The sequence below is a fragment of the Seriola dumerili genome, unplaced genomic scaffold (genome assembly GCF_002260705.1).
Source record: "Seriola dumerili isolate Sdu_G_001 unplaced genomic scaffold, Sdu_1.0 BDQW01000050.1, whole genome shotgun sequence".
NCBI lineage: Eukaryota > Metazoa > Chordata > Actinopteri > Carangiformes > Carangidae > Seriola > Seriola dumerili.
The window spans coordinates 4,095,844-4,108,220 of NW_019174305.1; positions in this window are offsets into that span (position 1 = coordinate 4,095,844).

Consider the following 12,377-nt stretch of genomic DNA (forward strand, 5'->3'; position numbering starts at 1 on the left):
TGTGGATGATTCTTTCTAGATCTTTAAATGAATGATTTGAATTTTGGCGAGGTTTCTTCAACTCAAGGAAACAGGATGGAATTAGTTTTTAATGATCTTCAAAAATTCATATGTTGGTCAAAGAAAACGGCTAGGTTTTTTGAGGTTTGTTTGATATTTATTGCAAGGGGACCAATGTATTGTTTCAATTTTTACTGAAGCTGCTCTCAGTCGTATTGATGAGGACTTCTGTTTTCTTAGCTTGAGGAAGTTTTTGACATCTCAGTCCTTGATAGCTGTTGGACAGCCGTGCAGGGTGGAGAGTTTTACCAAAGTCATTTGTATTGAAAGAAAAATTGTAGCTGTGTCATTGTCTGCATAGCAATGATAAGAAATTGCACTTACACAATGACTAATTAAAGGGCAAGAGGGAGCCACTGTACAGTAGAAGAAAATAAGACTGAGGATGTGAGCCTTTCGGGTACGCCGCAAGCAGCAGAGCAGGAGCGAAGACAAAATAATCAGATGGCCCACGGAAGAACTCTTGTCCGAGCAGGTAGGAGGCAACCGAGTGCTAGGCAGTCTCTTGTTTACCAACCTGCCACTGCTGATCTGCTGAGAAAGAGATAGAGTGCCATGTCAACGTAATTGAAAGAGCTACCACATCAAGGTGATGCGCTTCTACTCAGTACCAGAAACACAGCAATTCTCCAGCATCAGTGCATATCATTCTAGAAACCCTAAGTCATTCATAATTGCAAGAGCATTTAGGTTCACCCAATGTAAAAAAGACCAAGAGAGTATGACCATTGATTGTGAAAGTGGCTGATATGTGTTGCGTTGAATTTAAGGACTGAGTTGGCCTTAAAAAGTCAAAGGCAAATTATCTATGCATCGGTCATTTTAATAATTTTTTTTTTTTATATTAAAATCAACGAGCAAAATTAAAACTTTGCCAAGTTTGAGCAACCGCTGAGGATAAAAAAACTATGTCACACAATTAAATTAAAAGCCAAATTATTTTGGGCCAGAGGTGGAACATAGATCAAGACACAGTAAGAGAGGGTAGCCAAACCAATCCTGACACAACATGTCCCCTCAAAAGTATTGGACTGCCAAATTTCCACAGGGCCACAGTTTTAAACTTTTTAGAAAAGACACACAGCAAGGCCTACCTTCATCGACCAGAAATCATGGCCGCTGGATATAAAGTCAACAGGCTATGGACACAGTTCAAAAATCATGCATGCTCACTCGACATTTCATCCAAGTTTCGAGTATAAACAAAGGAAGTCCAGATCAATGAATACAAAAAACACCCTTGGAGATAAGAGTTTCAATTAATGCATGACCTAGTGTTAATTCATGCATCTTGAGATGGGGGGATTTTCAATATAGGTTATGATTGCAAAAAGTAAATCTGGATCAGATTGCTGAATTTCTTAGGAAAATCTTTGAGAACAGCGACATTTTCTTTGTCTGAAATTCCGTGATTATGCCGGGGAATCAGAACCAGGATGCTAAGATAAACCAGGTTGAAATGGATGGAAAATCGGTAAAGAAGTTGATTAATGCTAAGGAGGAAAGACGAGGAAGGGGCCGCTAGCGTGGAAATGGTGTTTGGAGTTGAGTCTGTAGAAGGAGTGTGGAATTCTGGGTGTGTGTGTGCTGTCTGAAACAAGTCATGGCACTGGAGAATAACTGGACCTCCATGTTGAAATATTGCTGATAGCGTTCGGCTAAAACCAAGCTTATTTGTTCAATGAAATTCCGGTCTCTTCTGAAAAAAAAAGAAAAACAACAAATCCCAGTAACAGCAGTTAAAGAGGAACACCGATGGTGAAAATGTTCGACAAAAGCATGGGAATAGAAATCAGAAAAATTAAAACAAGAACTTTCCACCTAAGTCCTTTAAAAAATGTATTTAGAAAAAGGAACGATAGAATTCAATTGTAGTGCGCGTTTGGGAACTCTCAAACGGGAAAAGTGTCAATTTGCCCCTTAAACGTGGAGCATGGTAATTCTGTGTAAACAAGATGTCGGGAGTGAGGCCAATTAAGTCGAAAAGGAGGTTTAATCCAAGATGTCAGTGACTGTGCACCGAAGCGGACCAGTGGGCGGCGGGCGGGGTAGTGCGGTGGCCGCAAGAACACGCCAGGAGGAGCCGAACCGTTCTCATGCGTGTGAATGGAACAGTCGGCGACAAGTAATGCGTGATAAATTATCCCTGCTTATCATGGAGTCTACCAATGCAATAAAGTGTAGTAGGAGAAAAAACAAAGACGGAGCGCAATGTAAAGAAGACGCTACCTGTAAAACAGGGTGTGGAAAGTTCTGAATACTTCTTCTGTATTGGGGCGGGCTTAGTGTGCAGCATGGACAGAAAAAAGCTCAGGCCAGGAAAGACCACGCTGGACCACCGTTTGAATCAACAAGCTCCGGCAGCAGTTGTTCCTCCTGGTGGAATGATGAGATGAACCAGACTCATCGCCACCGACCAGCGCTTGCCCCAGGTGAGGAGAACAGCGGAGATATGGAGGAAGTTTTACACCGAGGCTTCAGTGTACACGTGGGGGGGGGGAGACCAACGAAGGCTTCAAGCGCTGAAAGCAGTTGGAAAGAGGCTTAAAGATAACCTCCCAGCAAATCCCAAAAGTTCTTCAAGCCATGAACATAGCACTGCCCGTGCCAGAGTCAGCGAGGGATGGTTTAGAGTGCGAGCTGTCGGTACATCAAGAGTCTACAGTCTATTCCGCGTGGTGACCACTGGTGGTCAAGCTGGTGGTCGTTGTGTGGGGGGAAAGGTGGCCGCGAACATAGATGGGAGATAGTGTTTTAGGACTGATACGTTTTGTGAACGTCTGATTTCTAGGCGGTTAAGTCCTGCCCTCAAACTGTGAAGATACTGAAGTTTGGCAGTCCCTACACACAGCCAAATCCCACCAACGTCAGTAGTCCTCAAGAACGCGTATGTTATGCAGGAGTGGTTGCAGCCGAAAACTGGGTCCTCAACAGCAAGAAATCATTGCGTAAAATTTAAATCCAGCCAATCTGATGAAGAGAAAAATATCACGTCAACAACACACTGGTATAAATTCCAACTATATCTATTGGCATTTTGCCAGAGAACGCAACGCTGCAGATGCTCAGTGATATGGATATGTGCTGTAGGACACGGCCGGTTTGTGTTCTGTAGAGGACACAGGCAGATACAGGTTCAGAAGAAGCTTCAGATAATATTTCAACGAATCAAACATCTGCTTAATCACACTGTACTTTGAACGTGGCCGCTCATGATTTGGTACAACAGGCCTGTGTTAGAATAATTCTGAAAAATGCTGGTCTCCTTTGAGTTTTCACACCAAGAAAAAGTTCTGGAGTGTTTACTCAGAATATCGTCAATATATACATAAAAACAAACAGACATCCACTCGTTTGCATCTCTTTATGGCCACAATTTACCATCTTCTCTAACGGCTACTTCCAGCGATTAGCGATAAAATGCACCAATCGTCACTAAAGTCTATAAACTATCACATCGTCTCTCTCATATATCTCTGGATTTCAAATTGAAACTTCATGGGGCCTCCCGCCAGTCACCAGATCTGAAAATCCAACCAGCCTTGGAATGTGCTAGACTATATGCCAATATCAGCCGACCACAGTATATATCGAGTGCGTTGATCAGCTCTCTGGCAAATTGTCTCATCGTCAAATGATCCACAGAAAGTCATTCTAAAAGGACACGTTTAGTGTATCTCACTATCGCTCTAACACAGCAACACTGACCAAGTTGATCCATAAAGAAAATATAATTTGTGTTAAGACCAATCAAACTCATCTCACAACTATGTCAGTTTACATCTCTGCTGCAGCTCTCCCTCTCTGGAAGCTTATATATACCAAAAGTCAAACCTGCTCTGAAGCCTCATCGTTCTGATTGAGCTGACTGTTTTCTGAGTCGTAATGCAGTTGAAAAAGTACAGGGCAAGATTTCAGGTAAAAAGCATTAAAAGAAACCAAGATCCTGAGAGGTTGGCACGCTGCAATGGGCTCAACGGATATAACGTGAGTGAACTGCTTTGTTCTCGTTAGAGACCACCGTCACAAACTCACCAATACGGCCTAGATGGCCAGTTTGACGATGTATATTACTACGTCACATTAACGAGTTTCTCTACTGTAATGTAGTATAGCCATTTATCGTCTCTGCTGATACGTGGACACTCTGATGAGCGATCACGCAGTTTGTCATAATAAGTGCACACACTCAATACTCTCTCCGCGCTCCTCATCATCGAAGAACACTGATAAATCTCACTTTAACAATAATGGGAGCCGTGTAACCGACACCGCCGTAAATATCTCCGTCCAAACGATCCAGCATAGGTGGCGGCTTCGTCCCCAACCTCCACACACACACTTCCAAGCCCCCCCTCTACACTGACTAACACCCGATTACCACCACAAGCGACTACACGAGAGGCTTCCTCAGCGTCCCTTATCCCGCTACCAGGCCAGACCCTGACCCCACCAGACTGGCGTTCGCGCCGGACTTCTCCGCACACCCCACATTAATGACAGCTCCAGCCACCACCTCCACTAAACTCTATCAATCTCTCGTGCCTGCCCCCTTCCTTCCGTTCCACATGGGTGTAGAGAGACAGGGATGCCGCGACAGAGAGAAACGGACCATCAACTGGCAGGCAGAAGAGTCCGACCTGGCCGCGGAGAGTCTCAAAACCACCTGGACCCTCTTCCCGCTCTACGCTCGCGACCCTCACCGACAACGAAAGCTCAACTACGAAGTGAGGCTACCAAGCGGCAGGGGGGAGGGCAGAGAAAATTTGTACACATGAGGTATGCACCCTGGACCCCTTGGCTATCGGGTCACTCCCAAGGAGGTCTGTTATTGTTGCAGCTGCAACATAGGATACATTCTTGTCGGCCATCCAAAACTGAGAAAAGACTCAGTGAAAGGCTGGTCGTCAGTCCAAAACAAGTGGTCCTAGATTGCCGTGAGAACTTTGGGTGACCAAAGACAATGTGACTTCTTCTCTCAGATGTGACTGCTGCTACAAACACAATCTGAAAGCTGCACAAACACACCCATTCAAGAAACTTTAAATGAAATGATGCGAATACACTCACTGATGCTGATATTGTAATGCCACATTATTTGAAAAAGCTTGTTAAAAAGAAAAATTAAGTTTTATAGATTTGGTTTTATCACGCCAATTAAAGACACTTCAGAAGAGAGAAAATTGTATTGTCTGCTTACAGACGCACCCAGGTATTATTTTCACACAGTGTTGACAATGCAATTAAACTTGCAAAGATCTCTTTATCACACAAGTGAATAAAAAGCTGAAAAATGTCAACCTTAAGCAAAGTGTCAGCTATTAAAGAAGTTTGTGACTGATATGGTGAGATTTCCATCAGTGCATCGAGTTAGAAAATAAACCCACTTTTGCGACTTATTTTCCACAATACAGGCCTCATCGTTCTCTTCTCTATCTGCTTTAACCGTTGCAATGCATCCTGCTGAACCCCATCTCCCCACCAGAGGATCCATCCACTGAGGAATGAATAAATGTATATCTAAATGAAAATAAGAAAAAAGCGATAATGCGGAATGCCAGAGTCCAGGGAAAAAGAATTTTGAAAGACAGAGTAAAGGATGCAATGAAGCTGTTTTACAGTCTTCAGCTGGGGATCAGAGCCACTCCAGCGAGGAATTGAACAAACACTAATGGGTAAATAGAAAAATGAAGTTTTGGAAAGGAATCCGTAATCCCAACAGCCTGCAGAAGACAAAAACATGTTTGTAACGCTGTAATTAACATAAAGTTTAAGCTCAAGCCATGTTGAAGTATAAATACGCAGTAGGAGAGGAGGGCACATGTGGCCCAACATTGTTTTCCAGGAGAGCAGCAAAACAAAGAGAAAACAAAAACAGCATCTGGTAAACAAAAGGCAACTGTATGACCCACTTAGAGCTGGGCTCTGAAGCAGAGGTCTTCGCCTCTATGTTCTCTCTCTGCACTTCAAAGTTCTCTCTCAGTTACTCCCATTTGAACCGGGGCTGACAAGGACCACTCTGCTGGTTCCCAACTGACTCTCCAACTCAGCTCGACTTGGTTTTCCACCGCTTCTTCACACCACTCCTTATATATATATATATGTATATATATATATATATATACAGTATATATATATATATATTTGCTCCATTTCACATTCACCTCTATTGAAGCCCATAAGGAGGCATCCATGTTTATGTGTTTCTTGTTTTGATGTGATCTCCAGACGGCTGCAGCTGATTTTGAGTGATTTGATATGTTTTTGATTTAGTCTGTTAGAAACAACATTGCATCGTCTTTGCAATCCCTTACAAATAATTACAAATACTGTTAATAATATATGGTTTTATTAAGCTCTATGGCCTGTTCATTTGTTAATTTGAATGAATAAATGACTAATTATTAATTATTCATAAATAACTTAATTTGTGTGCACAAGTTACTAATTGGATCACATGAGAAAAAAAATATCACCCTCTAGTGATATTATATTTTATTGATTATAGTGTTTGGTTTGAATATCTGTCTTTTACGTATATTGTATTACATATACATTTGTAAATGTGTCCCTTTCTCCATACAACCAAAGCAGCACCATGGGTTTCTTCCCAATAGCTGACCTGAATCTGCCACTTCTACTGTACGTTAATAATGATGATGAGCTTGTCCATGTTACCAAACACAGCAGAATCGTTACAATTACACACCTGGTATTAATGTGGCTGGTAATAATAGCATGAGTGAGGTGGAGGAGGGACGGGAGAAGAGACGAGGGAGAAAAAAATGGGATAAAAAGGAGGAAGGGAGGAGGGGGAGAAAGGACATTAAAGAAAGAAGGAAGATGAAACGAGGAAAGGAGAAAGAAAAACATTGAGGAGCTGACACCAGCAATGTTGGTGGCAGCTGCACACTGAAGAAGCAGGGACTTTCTTTTACTCTGCCTCTTTATTTCTCTCTCCTGCAGTCTTTCACCCAACTCAAATTATCCTTGACTTGGTTTTCCTGCCTTATGCTTTCTAACTTCATGTCCAAATACACACACACACACACACACACACACACACACAATCGTTCCCACACATAACCTTCCAGTTGAGAACAGCACAGAGCAGAGCCTGGCCAGCACACAAGGGAACAAACAGCGTGAGGCGTTTATAGAATGGGCTCCCAGATGGCCCAGTCCTATCAGCCTCTATAATCAATGGAGTCGTCGGGGAGAGCGCAGCCACAGCTCTCAGGAGGAAATGAACAGACTTCAGGCACCTGCCAAGTCGACAATAAAGAAATACAAATGACCTGCTAATTGCTAAGCCTTCAATGCAGGAGAAAAGATCAAGGTAAAGAATGCAATAAAGTCTTTGAAGGTTGCTCTCGTCTATTTTTTTTTTTTTTTTCGTTACTAAACGGTTCTCCTCAGCGAAGAATCACGCTGCATATCTGACACTGCAGTGTAATATATGCATCCAGGCTCACATGAGACCTGTGCAGACTGAGTCAGGGCTTTCACAAAGAGGGAACTAGTCTATATTTTTTTTTGTCAATTAAGCATTTCAATATCACATAAAAGCAAGTGTTTTTATTGCAATAGTGCTGAGAGCCATGAGCACAGCGAGCACGTTGACGGACATCACCCTGTTATGACAACGCTGCGTGTCAGTGCATGTGGTGCAGGAGAGGGCAACACCAAGGGAGCTGCCAGATATATTTTAATGTTATAAATGTGCTGAACAGCCAATTGTGCGGAGAGAAGGGGCCTGAAAGAGCTCGCCTCGCCGCGACAACATCCATGAGCTGTGATCGTTAGAAAACCTATACACAGATTGGCTGTGATGCCGGGGAATAGGGACCAGGCTCTGTAGATTTGTCTCCCCGTCTCGCCGTAATGATTTCTCCTGGTGATAGAGAGTAACCTTGAGTCCTACAGGGCATCGCTCCATACAATGAAGAGGACATGTCTCAGGTAAAATGAGCCCTTTTCTTGCTTACGCCCACTTTTATTGTCATGTGAGCGTCACTTTGATGGTATCTCTCAGGAAGCACGTTTTACTCTGAGTAGTGGATTCATCCACACTACGTATGAATATTGAGATTGATTTCATGCCCTTGGTTGTCGGTGAAAATCATTGTGTGTGTGTGTGTGTGTGTGTGTGTGTGTGTGTGTGTGTGTGTGTCAGGGGTTTTTAGACAGAGATTTAGAGAAAACACAATAAAGCGCTCTTATCTCTTTGTTAATGGACAACAGTGACCTTTCCTCGCTTCGTCTCATGACCTCAGTCACTTTAAAGATTTCTTGCTTCAACTTTATACCAAGACATGAATACAAAGACAGCGTAGTAAACAACATGAAAATACTTAAAAACTGGATATTGACCCTCAGTTAACTATTTGCCCTTAAGATGTCTGACTAATACTACAACTACAGCTATGGCTGTATTGCTGTATTCTATGGATCACGTCATATCAAAATCATTTTCCTTTTCCAGGACAGAGGTTTGAGAAATTATACTGTACATATCAAGTGCCCACTCATTTATTTCAGTTTGTTTTTTTGAGTTTAAGATAAAATAAGACAATCTTATGCAGTAGTTATATGTCTGTGTTTGATGGTTTTCCTTGAAAGAACTGCTAATCTAAATGATCAAGATCCATTTAAAGTAAATATCTGGTATTTAGAGAAATATGCTTATGTGCCTTCTTGCTGAGAATTAGATGAAACGATGAATACCACTCTGATGTCTGTGGTGAACCATAAAGCTAATGCAGTGCGTTGATTACCTTAGCATAAAGACTGCGAGCAGGAGGAAAACAGGAAGCCCATAAACAAAATCAACCTTCCAGCTTCACTAATTGATTCGCTAATTAATATCTTATATCTTATTTCATTAATGTTTACAGAAAACAAAGAGGAAAAATTAGATTTTTGGTTAGTGTTACCCACCTTTGGACGGCGCCTAGCTGCCTGTTCCTCCTTGTTTCCAGTGTCAATGCAAATCTAAGTTAAATTCCCGCTGATTGAAGCATGAGTGGTATCTATCTTTTCATCTACTGTAAATCTTTGCAACATTGCAAATAATCATATTTCCCCAAATGTCAAAATTTCCCTTTAACCCAATAGATGTTCATTAATTTTAGAATAAGTCGCTCTCTCCATAATTATTGAATTACATGATTCTTATTCTGTGCATTGATTAAAATTTACGTAAAATTTTGGATTGCATTAAAGAGAGATTTATATGAGGTGTTTGTTATTTATTATTAAATGTACTAAGTGAACACTGTCTCCATTATAAGAACCTTCCTACTATAAGAAACTACAGCTGGATATCAATTTTAAGAAAATTAAAGGGCTGATACATTCGAGCATTAACCTTTCTGAAGAATAACAAATGCCGTAGAAATACATGCCATGCAAGAGTTGAAAAGTGCACAAAAAAAAATTACAAGTATTTAAAGGTTTGAAAACTTACTTTCTGAATCAGCTTTATCCAAGAACATTTGTTCTGGCTAATTGTTAGCCTCATCTTCAGGGAGTTCAGGGAGAGTTGAGAGGAACTGTGTCAGCTCTGACTGATGCTGCACATTGTCGTCTGTCAGCTTCATGTGGCTACACGTCAGTTTTCAAACAACAGCCCTCTGCTGAGATCAATACATCCATTAGGTTTATTTGCTTCGTGTGTTAAGTGGATCATACTTACTTTTCTGTTCCTTTTTGTTTAATACACCCAAACTCTATATATAGAGTATAGTGCCCTCACTTGCTGTGGTGTGTTTCATTTAGTGGATTCAGTTTCCTTTAAAAAGAAGCTCTGAGAGGATGCAGCTCTTTATGGTCTTAAAAATGAACAGTCTCTTATATTTAGATTCTTCCTCAGCTACTATTTTCTTTTTATATTTCACTTTAACCAACACTTTTGTTGTACCTCATGTGTTTAACCCACTGACATTTCAAATGTGTAGTTATATAAACTGTACAACTATTGTCAAAAGTGTAGTTTAATCTGGAGAGAGGCGACATCTCGAAGGAGCTTCGACACATTGATTAAATAGATTTATAGGGAGAGGCCCCTGTTAATTGCAGCCAATTGGAAACCCCCTCCAGGGAGCCACAGATGGGAGGTCGACACTGGTGTCTTGGGGTGGTGGAGGAGCGAAGCAGCAAAAAGAGATAGGTTGCTATAGGAGCAGAGAAATTACAAAAGGTAAGGTAGTTTTAATTATCCTTCAGCTGAGAACTAAAGGAAAGCTCACAAACACATGTCAGTGAAATCACTGGACAATAGGAGTGATTATTGGAGAATGATGACTGGGCCATCCTGCTTGGAAAAAAAGCTTAATTTTTATCAAAACATATCAACAGTGAAAATTTGGAACGGTAATAGTTTTTTGCTGATTTCTGTTTTAAGTTTTATTGAATATTGATACTTTTCAAATTCAAAACATACTGAGGGTTGCAAACTTTCCTTTATCTGCATATCAAGTATCCTTACTGTCTAGTGGTGATGGTAGTGACCGTGACCTTTTATGCCTTAAAAAAAGAGGAATGAAAAATACTTTTTACAGGTTTTAAGCCTGTGTCTCTATGTTGTCTTTGAATTTCCTGTTCGATGCAACATTGTCAAAAGTGAGTATTTTTTTTTTTTAACATTAAAACCAATTATTTTCATTTAAAACGTGCGATGACCCATCCTGAAGTCGGTGCCAGTTACATAAATGTATTCAATCAAATGTGACTCGGATTCAAGTCGATCATAACAAAAAGAAAACACTTGACTGTTAGCTTGTGTAGTTAGTGAAGAAATATCTTAGGAGGAGAAGTGCGTTGGGTTTTCAGCTCGTAACCTTGTTAACACTATCAAAGAATGCGGTTGAGCTCTGTAATTTATTCATTTCTCCTTGAACTCCTCCTCCTGATCTAGTAATATGGGTGAAGGAGGAGGGCGTAGAGGCCGACAATTCTCCGCAGTTCCCGAGCTACATCTCTCTGTGCAGCTTTGTACAGAGAGCTGAAGCCACGTCCAGGCCACACTCTGTTCCACTTACCTCGGCAACTCAATGCAATCTGTGACAAATCAGCTACATTTTCATTTTCTTCTTTTTCTTTCTTGAAATCTAAGTATCAGTAACACAAAACACGGTTAAACTGTCCTTGACAAGGGGCTTTTTTTTTCTGTCCATACCATATAGCATTTAGGCTTTCAAGTACAACATAACTTGAATCCGCCTTTGAAGAAAGGTGACCATCTTCATTTGCAGTTTTGTTGTCATTAATTCCATTGTGAAGACTTGTTTCAGTCTCTGAATCCAGTCTACATATTCCTCCAACACAGTACTGATACTGAAGTAATTTTCCTCCAATTTATAGTTATCACATTCTTAGCAATCAGTGGAAGTGTGCAGAGTATATGTCTCTGGTCTTTACCTGTTACATTTTGGGGCGATTCTCCCACTAAAAACAACACAGGGATGGAAATTTCCATTATTTTTTCAGTCTCCTCCCTTACAGCTTGCCAAAATCCCTGAAGTACTGGGCAGTCTCAGAAGATATGGGAGTGGTTTCCAGTCCACATTCCCTCCAACAGGACTGATACTGAACCTTGATCAAACACTGAAACTGTCAATGGATCCCTGAACAATCTTTCTTTTTTATTTTTCAATCAAACTCTTTGCATAGATGAGTGTTAATATCTCTGTGGTAGCTCAGACGGATATCCTCCTCCTGAGTCCTGTCTTTAATAATTACATATTTGAATCTAACTCCTATTTCTCTTTCACATGGAGGGTATTTTCTGCCATGTCAGCTGCTAAAAATCTGTAGATGTGGGAGGTAAGTTTTTTGGCTGGCGTGTTTTTCTAATACTTTACGCCTAATCAAATACTGATTGATACTTGTTGGGTCTCTTGATCTCGTTTTTTGCCAGATCACTTGGTTTCACCCACATCCACAATTTACCGAACTCTCCTCTGAGTCTTTTTCTTATTTTTCAGTTCTAATCTCTGAACTAATAACAACCCATTGATTTGCTCCTGGACTTGCCTCTTTTCTTGGGTTGATGTTTCGCTGTCACGGTTTGCCCTGATGGACTCTTTATGTTTGGACTTTTGGTTGATTTCCTGTATTATATTGGAATCACTTCCCTTGTGTTTCTTGTGGTTATTTTATGTCCTGTCTTTGTCCTGTTTTCCTCCTTTGTTGATTGTCTGACCCGCCCTGATGTGTTTCACCTGTGTTCAATCACTCTTGCCTCCCTTGTATGTATTTAGTCTCTGTTGCTTCCCTTTGTCTGTGTCAGCTCGTCTGTTTTATTCGGTTGTACT